This window comes from Pelophylax lessonae, assembly GCF_965119305.1.
Source record: "Pelophylax lessonae genome assembly, chromosome: 4".
In the NCBI taxonomy this organism is placed as follows: domain Eukaryota; kingdom Metazoa; phylum Chordata; class Amphibia; order Anura; family Ranidae; genus Pelophylax; species Pelophylax lessonae.
Genome location: NC_138771.1, coordinates 248,645,100 through 248,664,617, shown reverse-complemented (window position 1 = coordinate 248,664,617; position 19,518 = coordinate 248,645,100). Strand labels below are relative to the sequence as shown.

At 40.1% G+C, this 19,518-nt stretch overlaps 1 protein-coding gene across 1 annotated transcript in view; it reads right to left on the bottom strand.

The window, feature by feature from the left end:
- Positions 1–15,431, bottom strand: part of LOC309554028 (monocarboxylate transporter 2-like) — a 145,125-nt gene extending 129,694 nt beyond the window's left edge. Inside the window, exon 1 of the mRNA XM_082255548.1 lies at positions 15,293–15,431. The gene's annotated coding sequence lies outside the window, so the exon portion shown is untranslated. The remainder of the gene's footprint in view (positions 1–15,292) is intronic.
- Between the last annotated feature and the right edge of the window lie 4,087 nt (positions 15,432–19,518).

Here is a 19,518-nt window from a genome sequence, read left to right as displayed (position 1 = left end):
CATTATGATGCATCATTTATTAAAAACAAATTAGCAACTCACAAAGTTAGGGTAAAATTAGCATATCATGAAGGGAGCCTCTCTGTGTAATCCTGATCCAGACCGCTGTCAGTGGTAGGTGCCGTTGGCTGCTCAGCCACTTTGGTGGTTCCCAGGGCTCTGAGTCAGCATAGAGATTGCTCCTTCTGTCAGCTGTGACGATCACTGGAAGTGAGGCAGGAGGGCCAACTGGCACGCGTTCAGAGCATGTGTGCTACTCCGTCAGGCTCGTGATACCATCATCATCATATTGACTCACACTCACACTGGGAACCACCAGTTCCGGTGGCACCTACTACTGACAGCGGGATTAAACAGAGGGGGGGCCCTACATGATATGCTCATTTCACCCTACCTTTGTTTCTAATTTTTTTTAAATAAATTATGTATACAAGAAAAAAATGTCATTAAAAAGAAAAACAAAATGTAAAAAAATGTATAACTTTTTTTTTTTCTGTACTGTCACCAATCAGTGTCCTTGATCACTGCCACATCGGTTATATGATGAGGCTGTACTGCACTGCACTGCACTGGTGACAGTATGTAAAAAAAAATTGCTTCATTTTCCAAAAAATTATGACACAAAATGACAACTTCAAAAAACTTGCCATGCCTCTTACTAAATACCTTGCACTATCTACTTTCCAAAAAAGGGATCATTTAGGGGGGTATTTGCATTTTAGGGCCTCAAGAAACATCAGTACATCAGAAATGATCAATTTTCAGATATATACCATAGTTATAACTTTCCTACAGACTAGATAATATTGTTAACTGATTTGGGTCATTTTCACCAGAGATATGTAGCAAAATATATTTTGGGCTAAATTTATGAGGAATAATTATTTATTTGCAAAATTTTATAACAGAAACAAAGAAAAACAATGTTTACATTTTGAGTCTTTTTTTGTTTATTTAGAAAAAACAAAACAAAAACCCAGTGGTGATTAGTGCCGGTTCACACTAACGCAGCACGACTTCGGGGGTGACCTGTGAAGTCGCGTGCACCGCGACTTTCGGCGCGACTTGCACCGACTTCATATAATGAATGTCAATGCAAGTGGCTCCGATGTCGCCCCAAAGTAGTACAGGAACTACTTTCTAAGTCGGAGCGACTTGAGTCGCTCCTATTAGAACGGTTCCCGTAGCAGTGCATGGACCGCGACTTGTCAGGCTGACTAGTTGCCTGACAAGTCGCGGTAGTGTGAATGGGCACTAAATACCACCAGAAGAAAGCTCTAGAAAAATCTAGTTTGCGCACAGTGTTATGCGCAATTGTCATTCAACTTGAAACAGTGCTGAAAGCTGAAAATTGTCCTGGGCAGGAAGAGGGTAAAAGTGTCCTATATTGAACTGGTTAAACAGGTCCCTTACAGCCAGCTGGTTATGTAATTGAGAGAGGATAGCACATTCTAGAACCTTAGCAAGGAAGGGAAATTATATACCAGTTAAATGTTGTTTAAGTTGCCCGGAGCCATGTTGGATTTTTTTGGTACCAGAGAAATTGGCACAATTTTGAGGATCATGGATACAACATTGGTGTTTTAAATATAATTTACTACACTGAGAGAAATGGGGCAGAGAGAAGTATTTCATTTAAATATTTAAATCAATTAAATTTCTGAGAGGTTAAGAGTCAAGTAGAGAGAAGTGGGAGAGAGTGAAAAACCAGTAGAGCCAGGTAAACCAGGAAGATACAGTATGTGGAAGAAACATGCGTTATGGAAAAAATGTGATGTTGGATGTTGTCAGTCTTGGAAGTAAAAAAAATATAAGAATGTGTAACAAAGTTGTGTTGAGGCTGGTGATGTGAGGTTTTAAAGGAAGGAGTAGTACAGGAATATAAAATAAAAAACATACATACTCACCTACCTGCTGCAGCATTGATCTGATGTTGCAAGCTGTCCCCTGCCAGCTCTAAGCCTGAGAACTGAACAATTATGTGACTGCTGATCTTTCAGTTTTTGGGTCCACTCTGAGCACACTGAGACTCAGGCAGTCAGCAGCACACTGAGAGGCTGAGACAGCTGTCTGAAAAGGCATCTGGGTGGATCCTGACATTATTGTCAGGGTATATCCAGAGACTGAAGCTGCTATGTGATGTCAGCTAACACTGGACTTTAGATTCCTGGGCCACAGGAGAGAAAAACAAAGTGCGCTCCCGTGACCCACAAGAGAAGCATGGCCAAAAGAGTTTTTGCAATACTTTTTTTTTTATCAATCTATTGATAGTGGGAAAAAGTTGTCTAGGGTTACTAATATTTTTTTTTAATGGTGTAAGTGAAGTAGATAGATCTAGCAGGCCCAATTGTATCCTTATATTCACCCAAATAATCTTTCCAAGCCTGATAAAGTACAGTCAGACCAGAAAGACACCATCTATGTTTAATGAGCAAATGCCTTTTTTGATCACAAGTGGTCATTGTACCAGGGAACAGAATGAGAAAAGGAGACAGTTTGAGTCTTTAGAGGAGTAAGGGAAGAAAACAAGTTAAAGTAGAATTAAAGGCAAAAACTTTTTTGGTGATAGAGTAAAGTCAAGTTTTTTTTTTTTTGTCATATGTGTCCCATTGGGGAAATTTCCCTTCACTTGCATTTAGATATAAGGAATTTTGGCTTTTCTCTGACTTATTTTTTGCATATTTGTTCCAGGTCTGTGTTTTGCAAGTCTTGAAGCGAGATAGAACCATGCAACTGCATTTTCAGAGAAGGCCAGAAATGGCAGCTCACACAGTTAGTCAGTACCAATTCACCCCACTGGTCCTTTTTGGGTGTTTTAGGGTTCATTTACTCCAGCAGTGCTAATGCATGGACAAAGCAAATTGCCTTATGTCCTATTTCCTTTCTCTTTTTTCTTGCTGCCACTATTTTTTATATTCTATTTTTTGTTCGGGTCACACACATTGTTGTAGAACTATGGCAAATGTGAGCAACTAGCTGATACAATATATGTTGGTCTTTCTCATTTTTACTCTATTCAGAGGCTGAGACCTCCCCTCCATTATTGCCACTTCTGATAAACTTGGCCAGCTGCCTGTCCTGGCCCGGTTCAGTATCAACCAGCCTCCGAGAGCATGATGACCCCCTGTCCCCTACGACTCGGGGTGGTCTACCCTTGCCGCACATGCACGTCAATATCCCAAGTTGGTGTTCAAAGCACATAAATCTTTTGATATTGAGCTATTGGTAAGTTCTTTATAATACAAATGTGTATATACATGTGAACATGTTCAAGACAGTATTTACGTATTGTCTTGTATAACATGCGATATTGCATGTTCAAACAAATTGTCTAATTTTAATATTATATCTGTTATTGCCTAGAACCATTTGAGTGGTCATTAACACGTTTGGTCCCTGATGAAGCCTGCCGTAAGGGCGAAACATGTAGGACCCCGGTGACCCCAACATATCTTTTGGTTCAGAGTATATGATATCAATATATATGTGATTTTAACCACTGTTATCTCCGCATTGGACTTATGTCATATGTATTCTATTCTGTATGTTGTACAATCAATAAAATTCATGTATTTTAACTGATGTGTTGTCTGACTATCTGTCTCTGCCAATACCACACTGCCTTCAAAGTCCCATACCCCCCGGTGGCTCTATGGCTATAACATGGCCATGGATCACCTTTTATTAATATAGTTATGTCCTATTTGTTCTGTTCACACAACTGTGTTGCGGTGGAATACACTGGGAAAAAAAGTAGAACGTGCGCTCTTTTTTTCACACTGAGGTGAATACACCTGGATGGAATATCATATAAGGAAATTCCATAAAAGCTGAAAAAAAGAAAAAATATTTAGCATGTCAGCACTGTGAACTCCACAGAGCAAACCAGCAGCCACATTACAAAACAGCTGCTGGTGTGAGCCAGCGTCTAGCCTTTACAAGTAGCAGTTATTTCTGGTATTTATAATTCTGAAACTACTTCCTGTTTAAGTCATATTAAAGTTAAAATTAAATTGCATGTATTAAAAAAAAAATAAAATAAAATAACAGTTTAAAAAAAATATGCTGATAAAATATACAATATACTCTTTTACCAAAATACTACCGGATAGCTCAATTGTTCTGAGGAATGTACAAAGTGTCTAGTATATCTTTCAAGCTTCTTTGGTAACCAAACAATACGTATACAATTTGTAATTACAGTGCAATGACAGTTAAGCTAGAAGAGAAGGAAGTTTACATGTTGGTCTTACCTTGACAACACCTAAAGGTAAAATATGGATAAATATACCCTGGCATTAGTCAGTAAGAGAACATAAATGATCTTCAGTGGTTAGTAGGGGTAAATTGCTACCTCAGTGATCTGTAGGAGGAACAAATGCCTTGCCAGTGGTCAATGGCAGGTAAAAAAGGTATCAGTCGTCAAATTGAGTAAAAGAAGTTAATGATCAATGGTAGGAAAAAATTACCTGGCATCAGTGGTCAGTAGGAGAAAAGAGTGCAACAGCATTGGTAGTAGTATAGAATTTCCCCATATTAGTGTTGAGTGGGATGAAGGAAGCCCCAGTGTTAGTGCTCAGTTGGAGGAATAAATGCCCTGACATCAATAGGAGGAAAATCATTAGGAACTCCAAAGGCCACTGGAGAGCAGGTTGGGGAACACTTTGAGGGAATTGTGCCAGCACTTTTTTCTTTGTAAAATCGCTGTTTCCTGCTAAACAGAATTTAAACATTTTTTTATTGATTTGGTTCATGTTCTCTGGGGGAATTTTGTTTTGACAATCCCTAGTGTATTAGCCTAGAAAAGGGCAATTCAATTACTGTTTTTTTTAATAGTTGGCCCACATTAACCTCCTTGGGGGTTCAGATTCAGCACCAAAACTTTAGTCATGTTCACTGAACCTGCCCCAAACCAAACCCCACCTAGGTATGTTCAGCTAAGGACGAATTGATCTACAATGCCTATCCATGATGCCTGATGGAGTTCTGGGACCATTTGCCTCTTTACAGAGTGTCCTAATATCTTAGGACATACTATGGAGACCTTCCTTCAGCCCACCAGTCCTCATCTCAGAGGTGGACTGTGCTCCCTGACCTGGCCCCATAGGCTTATATTTTGGTAGTGACACCAGTATATATATATATATATATATATATATATATATATATATATATATATATATATGAACTGCTCAAAAAAATCAAAGGAACACTTTGAAAGCACATCATATCTCAATGGTAAAAAATATAATGCTGGATATCTATACTGACATGGTCTGTGTAATGTGTTAGGAACAAAAAGGATGCCACATGGTTTAATGGAAATAAAAATTTTCAACCTACAGAGGGCTAAATTCAAAGACACCCCAAAAATCAACGTGAAAAAAGGAGGCAGCAGGCTAGTCCATTTTTCTGAAATTTAATTGCAGCAACTCAAAATGGTACCCAGTAGTTTTTATGGCCCCGACGTGCTTGTATGCTTGCTTGACAACATCGGGGCATGCTACTTTTGAGACGACCAGTGGTGTCCTGGGGTCCAAAGATTTTATCCCAATACCTAATGGCAGTCAGGGTGCCATTGTCTAGCCTGTAGAGGTCTGTGCATCCCTCCATAGAAATGCCTCCCCAGACCATCACTGACCCACCACCAAATTGGTCATGCTGAACAATGTTACAGCCAGCATAACAGTCTCCACAAGTTCTCCAGATCCTTTCACGTCTGTCACATGTGCCCAGGGTTAACCTGTTCTCATCTTTGAAAAGCACAGGGCGCCAGTGGTGGACCTGCCAATTCTGGTGTTCAATGGCAAATGCCAATCAAGCTTCACGGTGCCAGCAGTGAGCACAGGACCCACTAAAGGACATTGGGCTCTCAGGCCACCCTCATGAAGTCTGTTTCTTATTGTTTGGTCAGAGACAATCACACCAGGGGCCTGCTGGAGGTAATTTTGTATGGCTCTGGCAGTGCATATCCTGTTCTTTCTTGCACAAAAGAGACAGACACTGATCCCGCTGATGGGTTAAAGACCTTCTTTGGCATTGTCCAGCTTTCCTAGAGTAACTGTCTGTCTCCTAGAATCTCCTCCATGCTCTTGAGACTGTGCTGGGGACACAGAAAACATTCTGGCAATGGCACGTTTTGATGTGCCATCCTGGAGGATTTAGAATGCCTGCGCAACCTCTAAAGGGTCCAGATATTGCCTCTACCAGTAGTGACACTGACCCCAGCCAAATGCAAAACTAATTAAAAACAGTCAGAAAAGATAAGTAGGGAAAAAAATTTCAGTGGCCTCCACCTGTAAAACCATTCTGTTTTCGAGGTTGTCTCATTGTTGCCCATCTAGTGCCCCTGTTGTTAATTTTATTAACACCAAAGCAGCAAAAACTGATTAACAACCCCCTCTGCAACTTAACTGACCAGATCAATATCCCAGGAGTTCAATTGACTTGATGCTATACTCTGATTAAAAAGTGTTCCTTTAATTCTTTTGAGCAGTGTATATTTATATATATATATATATATATATATATATATATATATATATATATATAGTGACACAAGGAGATGCTGTCCCTGTAAAAATGGTAATTTAAAGGACACAGAGTGTGCACATTGGCTCCGTGCAGGACTAAAGTGTGTAGCAGTGGAGTGGAGAAAACTGCTTTTGCAGCTTTCTCTAGCTTTTGGTATTACTGGATGGGGCTCTGTAGTTGGAAGATTCCACAGTGTCTTGGGTGGGACGGAATCTCCAACCCTGTGTCCGGGTTTTGTGGAGGACCAGCAGGGTGTGTGCTCAGGTGCACGCAGCCCTTATAATGAAGTTATAGGAAGACCTCAGGGCTCCCAGTTAGAGACTGCTCCACCCAAGGGAGACAGATGGTCTCCAGCAGTCAGAGAGGCTGCATTTTGCAGCCAAATCCTGCGTGTCTGTGGTCAGAAGAGTGGTGTGCGTCAGTGTGAAGTCGTCCACACTGAAGGAACCTGTGGTCTGTGTGACCAGCACCAAGAGCAGAGGTAGTGCTAAAGTGAGAGAGCCAGGTGGGCTAGTATTTTCAGTTGTGTATTTACTGGAGAAGAACCCCTGCATGTGAAAACCTATGTTTTGAGCTGCTTATTTTTGCCTTTTAATAAAAAATGGGCTACTAGGTCGTTAAAATATAGTACCTCACTACAGTGAATTACTGAAAAAACACATCTGCTACTGAGCTAACGGCCCCCGTGTTACAATATATTTATATATATACATATATATATATATATATATATATATATATATATATATTAGTAGGATTGTTACAAACTTGCACCAGATTTTTTCTTTTGGTTCAGTGCAAGATAGAATTACAGAAAATATCTTCACCCTTTAAATCTGCCACAGAAGTAGTGCAGAATCTAAGATTAATTTGGCCAGATGATGTTTTTATGCTCGAGACAATCTCATGTAGACATGTGTGTAATGATATTCCTGCACTGGATATACGAAGCTGTCGCAAGCAACCATTTTGTTTAAAGCAGCCATGACAGGTAGACCAGAGACCACTCACTCTCACAGCCCCTCCCTCCCTCAATTAACTTAGGAATGCAGGAAGTTTGGGCTTTAAACAAGCCGACTTCAAAGAAACGTCCATTCAAAGAAACCTTATCTCAGCAGCTTATCTCATATTCACACACAAATTCATAACTTTAAACACAAACAAGATGTCTCTAGAAAGTATATATTTGGATGAGAAATAAAATACTGAACGGAACGAGACCATGCATGATCCCCCTGTCACATATAGAATAGAAGATAGCCATAAGATATTTCCCTGTATGATAACATATTCATGTTTAGTATCTTTTGAAGCCAAATCACATGCTGAGTGATGAACTAGCAGAATGTAACCATTACATATTTCGAGATATGAATTATGTTATAAATCTGTCTAAACTAAGGTTCCTTAGCATTGTCTAAACTTTAGGGCCGCCCATGGCCACTGTGTTTATTGGTCAGGGACCTCTGTTACCAACCCCTGCGGTCTCAGAGAAAAAGGGGAGAGACAGATGGGGTCTCAGTTCTCATGTAACATCAAAGAAAGGAACATCTATCAAGTGGAGAACCGATCACACATGCTCAGCTTCTGAAACTCTGATACTACTCAGGACATTGAATGCAAGTATTTTCATTTCTAATTCTTTATCTTATTTTCTAAATTGCTGAATTGTGTCTCTAGTTCTTTGAAACCATTTTTTCTGTAAATATTTTACTTGCACCAATTTTAACCTTTTTATTATTAAACCTTATTTTGAAAAGTGTTAATCTTGTCCCTAAGCTCTTCATGCAAACTACCAAAGAACCTGTCTCCTCTATAGAATAAATCCTCTGAACATTCCTGCCTGTGGTGACAGAGTGTGTGACAGATGATTATTCTAAAGTCATAATTGGTATTTCTAAAACTACAAGCATCTGCTGGGCTCATAAAATAACGTAGCGGTGGTGGCAGAGAAAGGGTTAATTGCTTAATTAGCCCGGTGACAATCGCTCTCAGCCTGCTGGCATCTAGATTGTGGTCCCACAAGCTGGAAAATCTTTGTGCCGGGTGCAGCTGAGAGTGGCATTGTTACGCAAGTGACGGCAGGGTGTGAGATTGCCCGATCCTTGGTCATGAGTTTGTGAGAAGGGCGGGGATCTGATACCCGCCACCGTCACATTGTGCAATTCGTTTTATTACAAATCAAAATTTGTAATATGCAGGTATCTGAATCTCCGAATCAAAATAGCTACAAATTTCAACAAATCTGAAATAAATTATAACGAAACAACAAAATGTATTTATATTCACTCCTTTCATTCAGACCTTATTTTAATGTTTGAAGCATCCAAAAAAAGTAACAACATAATGAATGATCCAAATTGATTTGGATCCATTTTGTTTTTATGTTGTATTAACATTTTTCATTATTAGAAAAAATGCACTTCATATAAAAAAGAAACATATTTCAATACAGTAGGGCTGCTAGTTCCATAGGATTTAAAGGAATGCATTTTTCAGGCATTCTTTTTGTACTTTTTTAAACTGAAAAACTGATCAAAAGCTGATCATTGTGAAAGGGCCCTTATTGTTTGTGGTTGGATTTAGGTGGATCCATCAGAATCCCCGAATCATACCATAATAAATGAATCCAAAATATATTTTGTTACATTTGTTATGTTATGATGTGTAGATTCTGATGGACCCACCTCCATGCAACCCAAACAGAGTGCATAAGTTATTTCTCAAAATAACGAATTAACGTTAAAATGAATAAAGCCAATCTTCCAAAATAACTTTCCAAATACGAACCAATTTGGAAAAACGAATATACAAAATTATTCTGAATATACGTGCTAATCTGAATATACGTGCTCTACTGTACTATTTAGTTAGTTACCGTCTACAATGTTTATTGTGGTTAAGAAATAAAAGCAAAAGTGTGGGACTTTAAATGAGGTTGACTAGACAAGGAAATTTATTACAAAAATACAGAAACATATGAGGATATGGTTACAGAGACATACACAGAGATATAACAACCAGTCATGGTACAATATTGGTACAAATAAATACAAATAAAATATTATATAATACAATATTCCTCGGATCATATGCGGATCTCTCTGAAGTAAATAGGTACAATAAAGCCTCATGATCTCTGTGTGCTCACAATCTAAATATGTCATAATACATTAAAATATCTGAGTAATCGTAGGCTCGACGCGTTTCATGGACCTCCGTCCATTCATCAGGAGCTTTGATATATGTCTATAAAGTGAGAATATGGATTAAATTAATATATTAATTGCGTGATGAAATAATTTGGAAGGTATATAAAAGAAGACACTACCTTGTGCAGTGTCAGAATTCATGAGCTGTCCAGTCTGGGAATGAGGGACCACAGGGGACCCGGAGAGAGCCTGATCTTTCTCCATCCAGTTCAGGCTTGGGGGACTTGGTCGATCCGGACTTCCTGGTCCGGGGCTGCGATGGGTAGCCAGCCGCCTCCCCCCTGTGCCTGTCTCTGCGCAAGCATCCGGGTTTGGGGCGGGGCGTCACGCCCCCCATCGGCGCCATGCTCATTATACCTGGTGCGTGACGCCCTCTGTGCGTCCCGCTGCCAGGGTTACTTTCCACCTCCTAGCGTCAGTGGCAGACCGTGCCGACTCATGTCCGGTTTATTTATGGGAGGCTCCCCGGCCGCCTACATAGCCTGACGCCAGCATGGCGCTGGCGTGGCATTATTCCAGCAACTGCGGACACAGATGGGACCGGACCAACCCTCACTCTCACAGGCACACCATAACTGCTATTAACCTTGGGTAATTAGATACAACCCTTTCTTTCACACAGATTCACACCTTATTACCATTTCGCCTTATGCTTGTTCCCCAACACATCTCTGTCACACTGGGCTTTCTAGCGCACTGCATCTCTGTCACACTGGGTTTCCAGCGCACTGCATCCCCTTTCACAGCCCCTCAATAAATTCGTTGATGCACTCCCCTTCTTGCTAGGGTATGTCTCCTCTCACGCTTGGTTCAATTGTCACCTTTTATTATGCTAATCAGCAGATGCTAATCAGCAGCACACGTTTCACTGTGGATTTTCTTTTGCATACCTTCTTTTCACTCACTTTTCCTCACAGGTACCCTCCCTCTGCATTAGAGATGTCTCCCCTCCCCCCTCTTGGTCTTCTTTTTCCCTCCTCTCTCCTTCCCTTACAACTGGGTTTAGTTATGGGCTTCATTAGCAAGCCCTAATTATTTCCATCAATTTGTATCTCCTTGGTGGTTTCTCTACTGGCTTCTCTACTGGCACTATTTTGTTATGGGCTTCACCAGCAAGCCCTGGCTTTTTCTATTTATTCATATCTCCTTGGTGGCTTCTCTAGTGGCTTTTTTACTGGCACTATTTTGTTTTGGGTCTATTCATTTGAGTATACGTATTCAATATTGTTGACAAATTTGCTTCTGAGATGGCTTTCTCAGCATATATTATTTTTCTAGTACAGTTATTGAATGTTTTTTATACATACCTACAGACCCCGCCTTTTGGCTTACAATGTGCCTTTACCAACATAATTTCAAGTAACAAACCAGGAGTCCTCTGAGTCGTTGTGGTGATGGTCCTCTCCTCCCCCCCCCCCCCCCTGTTGTCCTTTTGCTGGACAGATTCCGCGCCTCAGCCCCGGATCAGGCTCTCTCCGGGTCCCCTGTGGTCCCTCATTCCCAGACTGGACAGCTCATGAATTCTGACACTGCACAAGGTAGTGTCTTCTTTTATATACCTTCCAAATTATTTCATCACGCAATTAATATATTAATTTAATCCATGTTCTCACTTTATAGACATATATCAAAGCTCCTGATGAATGGACGGAGGTCCATGAAACGCGTCAAGCCTACGATTACTCAGATATTTTAATGTATTATGACATATTTAGATTGTGAGCACACAGAGATCATGAGGCTTTATTGTATCTATTTACTTCAGAGAGATCCGCATATGATCCGAGGAATATTGTATTATATAATATATTATTTGTATTTATTTGTACCAATATTGTACCATGACTGGTTGTTATATCTCTGTGTATGTCTCTGTAACCATATCCTCATATGTTTCTGTATTTTTGTAATAAATTTCCTTGTCTAGTCAACCTCATTTAAAGTCCCACACTTTTGCTTTTATTTCTTATGTATAATTACAGGGATGGAGGATACTAGACATGATATGTGGCAAATCATAGACGATTTATTCCCTTTGCATAATGTTTATTGTGGTATTTCGAATTTTCCTCAATTTTTTTAATCAGTAGTAAGTTCATATTGACATTTGGTATCGACTGCAAAGATGAGAAAATTCAAAGGAGCAGGATGGAAATTTTTTCTTGCACAAAAAAATTTCTAACTTGTTGTTCCAAAAAGTTAATTTGTTCCAAAACTGAATGTTAAAGGCAACTGCAATTTTGAAGTACTTTTGAACGACATTCATCAAGGTCATCCAATGTACTGAGAATTTTTGTACAAATGTTTGTATCAATGGATCCTTTGATTTGGATTGATTCAATTTGGGGTACATTATTTGCATGCAATGCTACTTGGCCATGTTCATTTGATGCATGTTGTATTCCCTCTAATGTTGCATTTATTGCAACATTAGACGCAGTGGCTCCTTAAAGAGGAGCTCCAGTCATATGTGCGAAAATTAAAAGTCAGCAGCTACAAAAACTGTAGCTGTTGGTTTTTAATAAACAGACACTCACCTGTCTTTATTGGTCTTCGGTCAGGGCCGGCATCATAACTGTGGGCAGCCGGCTGTTGGCAAGGAGGGTGGGAGGAGAACTTCCGAGCAGAAGTAGGAGCACATACCTCCCAACTTTTTGAGATGGGAATGAGGGATACCTATTAAAAAAGTATGTAGGCATAGGACACACCCCCTTAAAGGAGAGTTATATAAAAAAATAGATAAACCCACAAATGCTTTTTTTTATCACTACTATTCCTTTATGACTTTTGAAATTTACATATGCAACAAGTTAGAACTTAAATGAAAGGTTTAGCACCAGGAAACTCTTTTTGAAAGATATATAGTGCATTTTATAAACAATTATATATCATACCAAAATGAGGTACTAATGAGGAGGAAAGAGAGACAGAGGGACTTTGTTTCAAATCAGGGACAGTTGGGAGCTTTGGGAGCATGTACCTGTCTAAACTAGGTTCCCACTCCTCCTCCCCAAAAAAATAATATCCAAATAAGGCAGAGTAAGGGGGGAGGGAGAGGAAGAGCAGAACTTCCCCTTTTGGGTGAAGTTCCGCTTTAGGCTAAGTCATTATAATAATTGCAGTGCCAATCAATTTTGGCTGAACCCCCCCCAAAAAAAAAAACCCTGCTTGATTAGTTATTTACATTGCAAGGATGTTATCAAACTTGTACAGCCCTACCTACTTTTATTTATATGGAAAATCACATATGGATTCCACTCACTTTCTACTTTCCTGAAGCCACTTCCCACATCATAAATGAGGGAATGGTCTTCCTGCTGTAGTCACATGGTCAGTCCTCATGTTGTAGTAGGAGGCAAATTGCTGGGGACAGCAACCAGCTAATTTAGATTGCAAGCAATGACATTTAGGTATACCTGTGATGCATACAGAATGCCCCTAAAAAAAAAAAAGCCATGTTAATTCAATAGGAACCCCCTTTCAGAGAGTAACAGGGTATAAGGGATTATGGAGTAGGAATTTCTGTCCCTTGCAACTTAACTTACCTAATAAAGAGTAGAATACTTTATTTTTTACAGGTACTTATTTAGTGCCATTAATTTATGCAGCACTTAACACATAATGTATATATATATATATTGTGCATTCACATCAGTCCCTGCCCTCAAGAAGCTTGCAATAGGAGGTTCCTAACTCACATTCGTACATACACATACTAGGGCCAATTTACCTTAGTACCTAGATAAAACCCGCACAGGGAGAACATGCAAACGCTGTGCAGGTAGGGCTGTGGTTAGGATGTAAGCCAGCAACCCTTGTGTTTTGCCACTTTCTAGTTAGAAAATTATATGATTAAAGAAGCAAAGTATTTCCTTAGAAAGACCAATAGACTATGGGGCGGGGATCCTTACCCTATAATTCCCACAAACTCTACACTGGATCCTGTTAATTTTCCAACCTCCAGTCAGAGGTGTGGAACAGGCACTAAGAGACAGAGCATGAGCCCAATGATGAAATGTTACTTATTATTATTATACAGGATTAATATAGTGCCAACAGTTTGCACAGCACTTTACAACGTCATAATTGGTTTAAAGGTCTTTTTTACTAGTTCATAAACTCGGTGGATTGATTTACCCATCCGAAATGGTTATATATGAAGCAAGCAAAAAAAGAATGCAGCTCTTGAATAGTTTCATACATTCAAAAAAAAAAAAAAGCATGGACCAATTTCTATTTTATGGCTAAGTTCACATGCCAAATGTCCGACCAAATGGTGGTAAGAAACCAGAAGTTCTTGGTCGCTTCCTGAGAAGTTAACATTGCGTTTGAAGGGTGCTGTACACATTGCCTTAGCCAAGATACTTTGCTTCGTGGTGCAGCAAAAAATTACAGCAAGCTGTCATTGCCCGTTGTTGCTGGCTACCACATGCAACCATTGAAGTGAACGGTACCACACCGTAACCGCGTGCCAAATGGTTGCAGCACAATAGTTCCATGTAAAGTTCCACTTTGGATAAAAAAAAAGCAGGCACTCAAGAGGTAGCAGTAGCCCCTCCTGAACATCTGGAAGCTGCTGTTCTACCGCTCTCTGAAAACAATCTACCATGGGGGGAGCAAAGTCTGTTGCCCATGTGAACTGTAAACTGTAAAGCAATTTTTATGCGACCACTTAGTGTAAAATATACAGAGTAACAGATACAAATATACTTATACATTTTAAACTGAAATTAAAATGATTACAGAAAAATGTTTTGCTCCATTAAACCATGTGATTCTGCTGCTTGATATGCATGTTGTATAAGATCTGTATTTGATTATTTTACATAAGGGTATGATTAACCAAGCAAGGATGTGCCATGCTTCCTACAAATGTAGTACATTCATTACAGCTGCATTATCAGATAGTGGGTATGTCTCACGCAGTTCTCAACCTCTAAACAGCAGTTTTGAAGACACCATATGGTCACATATTTTCTTGTAGATTGTAAAAAAAAAAAAAAAAGGAGAGCGAGAATACACATTTCTGTTAAAGCTAACATTTTCTTTTTCAGTGTTTGCTTGAACAAGCGCTTTAAATCAGTACATATCTGCGATTAAGTGTATGTTTGTGCGGAGCTTGTCTCAAGGGTTTGCAAGCTGTCTGTATAATGCAGATTTCACTCATCCATATGCAGTGTAAACATGGCAGTGTGAGACTATTCGACGTCACAATGACACATTTATTCCTCTCCACTGGTAGCATGGAACAAGCTCACCCGCCCCCTGAAATGTAGGACAGCTACAGATATTTCCCAGCCAAGTCAGGGAAGATTCTGTACTCCCAATGCAAGCTGTATATTTCACATATTACTTTACTAAGAGCCACAAAGACAACACAGCAACAATTAACCACAAAACAGCACCAATGTCAGCTGCCTCCAGTAGTATTATACCATCCATCCTTACAACTAACATATTGTACAAATACAGTGTTAACTAAATCATCTGAATATATAATGCTATTATTATTAGGCTGTAAATAAATGTATGTTGAATCAGGTTACCTGATGAATGCTGGAATTCCTATTCACGTCTTGCTTTATATTTCTCTTTTTTTTTTTAGAAGTATGAATGAATACACTAGAGTGTTTCACTGACGTTTCAGATGTTTTAGTAGGAGGAGTAGGCTGAGAATGATCTTGCTGTTTGTATTAGCAAGGAAGGGAGGGTGACGAGTCTTGGGCTGGTCTTTCTGGCTCACTTTCTGCATTCAGTGTTCTGCACAAGCGCCTCAGGCAACCCAGCCCAAATATTTCCATGTATGTAATGTGCTATTAAGGTAACTGGTGCTAAAGTGAGGCTTTACACAGTTCAGAAATGCAAATTCAGCCAACTGTCTGCCTAAAGGGCTTTGCATTGGCTTCTTTAACAACACACAACATAAATTGATACTGTACGTACAACGTGCAACCATTCAGCTTTAAAAACGTTGGGGCAGTCAGATCAAAGAAAGTCGCTTGCTTACTGGTTTCAGTTTTTTACATTCCTAAAGTGTATGTACAGCCCAAACTCCTTTTTTAACTTTGGATAGAGCAGAGAAGGATTAAAACCTGTGCCAGATTTATATTACTGTCTGTGTCCCGGCTAGGTAGATTCACCCTCACTGTTCATCCTGGTGATCACAGTCTCCGAGACAGAAAGTGATGCGGAATACAACATTTTGGAGCTGTCACCAGAGGAGGTGAGGCTAAATCTTCCACTGGGGACAACTGTTCTAGTGACAACTGTCTAAAGCTGGCCATACACTGAAAGATTTATTTATTAATTTCCTAATCGGTGCTAAATAGTGTGGGTGGAGGAATCTCTCTCTACTGATAGGTGTTGTATTCTGACAGTTAGCTAATTGGATCCTGCTTTGCTGGGGTTTTATGCCTTCCTCTGGATCAACAGTGGGTATAGTATTGTGTATATGGGATTGTAAGGTTGTTTTTGTTGGTTGAACTATACTGAACAAAATTATAAACACACCACTTGTTTTTTCCCCCATTTTTCATGAGCTGAACTCAAAGATCTAAGAAAACCGGGATTCATCCGTGAAGAGAACACCTCTCCAGAGTGCCAGACGCCATTGAATGTAAGCATTTGCCCACTCAAGTTGGTTATGATGACGAACTGCAGTCAGGTCGGGACCCCGATGAGGACCACGGGCATGCAGAAATTCTTTGGTTATGCAAACCGATTGTTGCAGCACCTGTCTGGGTGGCTGGTCTCAAATGATCTTTACGGTGAAAAAGCTGGATGTGGAGGTCCTGTGCTGCCGGGTTACACGTGGTCTGCGGTTGTGAGGCCGGTTGGATGCACTGCCAAATTCTCTGAAATGCCTTTGGAGGCGGCTTATGGTTGAGAAATGAACATTCAATTTAGGGGCAACTGCGGGAATGTCTGCAGTCATTCCTGCAGTCAGCATGCCTATTGCACGCTCCCTCAAAACTTGCGACATCTGTGGCATTGTGCTGTGTGATAAAACTGCACATTTTAGAGTGGCCTTTCATTGTGGGCAGCCTAAGGCACACCTGTGCAATAATCATGCTGTCTAATCAGCATCTTGATATGCAAAAACCTGTGAGGTGGATGGATTATCTCAGCAAAGGAGAAGTGCTCACTAACACAGATTAAGACAGATTTGTGAACAATATTTGAGAGAAATAGGCCTTTTGTGTACATAGAAAAAGTCTTAGATCTTTGAGTTCAGCTCATGAAAAATGGGGGCAAAAACAAAAGTGTTGCGTTTATAATTTTGTTTAGTGTAGATGGACTTGTGTCTTTTTTAAACCTGACTAACTATGTAACTATGTAACACAGAGGATAGCTTTTGAGGCAGTGGTACAGGAGCGGCTGATACTGCCGCCTCCTGAATGCCTGTTTTTTTTCTGACAGGCAGACAGGGTATTTTAATGGGAATACTACGCCCCGTTCAAGTGAATGGGGTTGTACTGCAAACATGAGCCAAACGCTAGATTTGTGGTTGCAGCACAACCTTATTTACTTGAATGGGTTGCATGCTGCAGGGTACTACAGGCCAAAAGTGACAGGAAGTATAATTTTTGCAGCGGTAGGTGTGCAACTTTATTAAACCACTGTGTTATTTTAAGATGGGTGTCAAGGGGCTATAAAACCATGGCTCAACTGCTTATTTTTACCATTCCCCAACAGCAGGTGTAAATAAGCCCTAAGGGCTTGTTCACATCGGCAGCATTGGGCTACATTTGGCAGCATTGTGCAATGCCGTCCCAACTCAAGAACAAGGCAATTTACCTTATGTCCAATTCTTCCGTTGTTATCAGAATTGCACTATGCGTTCCAATGCACTGTAATGCATTAAAACGCACCACAAGACATAGATTTGCATAAATGTAAAAAAAAAGAAAAAAGCACTACAATAAGTTTTAATAATGCACCGATGCAAATGTGCACACTGTACACCAATTTACATGTGTAAGCTTTACAATAATATATACCATGTGGTATGAATAAGCCCGACCCTGCTTCCCTAAGTACTTTCCTACTAGTGACCGATTTTTACAGTAAACAAAATAAAAAAAGTGAAGTGCTATTCAAAATATATATTCATGTAACAAATTGTGATAAAAAAAATTGTGTAATAACAAACTTCATGAACAGAAGTGAACTAAGTAAATATATATCCTAAGTTCCGGTTCACACTACCGCGACTTGTCAGGCGACTTGGTCACCTGACAAGTTGTTCTCTATTCTGTGCTATGGGAACCGTTCTAATAGGAGCGACTCAAGTCGCTCCGACTTAGAAAATAGTTCTTGTACTACTTTTGACCGAAGTCGGAGCGACTAGCATTGACTTCCATTATGTGAAGTCCGTGCAAGTCGCGCCGAAGTCGCGGTGCACAGCGACTTCACTAGTCGTGTCGCCATAGTGTGAACTGACTCTCAATCTCACATCTAATAATGTACACAGAAAACAGTAATTAAGAGCCATTAGGAGCCATTAAAGGCAACTGGAAAGTGCAAAGTGTCCTAAATAAAAATATGAAAAAAATGTGACAAGTCCACAGGTGACCTTCTTAACACAAACTTTTCCAGTGCCATCAAAAAGTGCTACCTTCATCTTGTGACAACCAAAACGCTCACCTTAAAATTTAGACCTCTTGTGTTTTCACTTGATAAAAAACAAGGGTTAAAATTTTAGACAATGACCTTTAGAGGTGATGTAGCGTACTTGCAACAATGGGTTAACCAAGTATGCTACATTACCTCTAAAGGTCATTGGATCGAAAGCATGAAGGTAAAAAAAAAAAAACCTTGAGCCTTTAGAACCACTTTAACCACTTAAGAACCAGGCCTTTTTCTGACACATGTTGTGTACAAGTTAAAATCAGTATTTTAGCTAGAAAAACACTTAGAGCCCCCAAACATTTTATATATATACATACATACATACATACATATATATATATATATATATATATATATATATATATATAGATGTATATATATATATTTTTGTAAAGACTCTGGAGAATAAAATGGCAGTCGTTGCAACATTTTTTGTTGCGCGGTATTTGCGCAGCGGTCTTTCAAACGTGTGTGTGGTTTGAACATCGTTTCCATTTGCGGGCGCAACTTACGTATGCCTTTTTCTTTCGTGCGTGAGCTCATAAACTCCTATTTATTTTATTTTGTTTTTTATTTTTACCACTGATCACTTTTATTGCTGTCACAAGGAATGTAAACATCTCTTGTGACAGTAATAGGCAGTGACAGGTACTCTTTATGGAGGGATCAGGGGTCTAAAAGACCCCTCCACTCCACTTCAAAGTATTTCTGTGTGAACCCAAACTTCCGAAATCTGCATTTTTGAATACTGACAGTTTTTTAAATTCAGCACTGTTAGCAGCCGAGTAAACCGGAAGTGGTGTCATCACGTCGCTTCCGGGTTAATACATCGGAGACCCGATCAAAGCCAAATCCGGCTTTGTTCGGGACTCCAAACAGCAGACCGATGTGCCGGCTGAATGCTTGGGTCTCCCGGTGGGACGGGAGACCCGGGCAGAGCCACAGAAAGCAGTGGGAGGGGGTGACGCCCCCTCCCGCTCGCTGAGATAACGACCGAGCGGCTCCCGAGCCACATCATCTGTTATCTTCTGAAAGCTGATCGCCGGCTCTAAAGAACGGTAACGGGATGATGCTGCAGGCATTATCCCGGTACAACCACTTCTCCAAGCTGACGTACAGGTACGTCGATTTTCGGGAAGTG